Source organism: Anneissia japonica, unplaced genomic scaffold (assembly GCF_011630105.1).
Source record: "Anneissia japonica isolate Jap-2015-1 unplaced genomic scaffold, ASM1163010v1 scaffold284923_len121384_cov96, whole genome shotgun sequence".
NCBI classification, from domain to species: Eukaryota; Metazoa; Echinodermata; class Crinoidea; order Comatulida; family Comatulidae; genus Anneissia; species Anneissia japonica.
In genome coordinates, this window is record NW_022753249.1 from 109,674 (window position 1) to 110,253 (window position 580).

Genomic DNA, 580 nt, shown 5'->3' on the forward strand with positions numbered 1-580 from the left:
CTCATCACGAAGGAACGTTCGACGTGTCGGCCGGTTGTCGTGGAATTCAAATTCACGTCCATGACCATGCCGCAGATCATGCAGGAGCGCGAGTCCGCTCCTCGCAAAAGTAGAACCGCATTTCGACCTTGTCTGCTGGATAAAGCCAAAATCCAGGCTCAGCTGGGAGCGCTGTTTTTGGCAAACACTTTCTCACTGTCAGCTCGCCCTGCCGCCTTGGTAATCGTCAAGTGTTTGGGCGACAACGTGTACGCCGAATGGGTGGACGACTGCAAGGAGGAGGATTTCTGGTTCATCAAGGGTTACAAAAAGTAAGACACGAGAAACAGGCAAGATAGTTTGTTTTTTTCTTACTTTATTTTCCAAAATTCTTTGATTTTTTTTTTCTTCACAACACTGTACGAACACTTTGGCCCCTTCACCTTTTGTTTTAAATTATCAGTAAGGAGGATATCTTTTCCTCAATCCGGTTCTGATGTACTGATCGTAGGTTCCCCGTCCCGTCGGAAGACAGGTCGCCGGACCTGATCGGTTCTGCACGAGGACACGTCAAGGAGGTTGCGGAACGCCGACGAGCTGT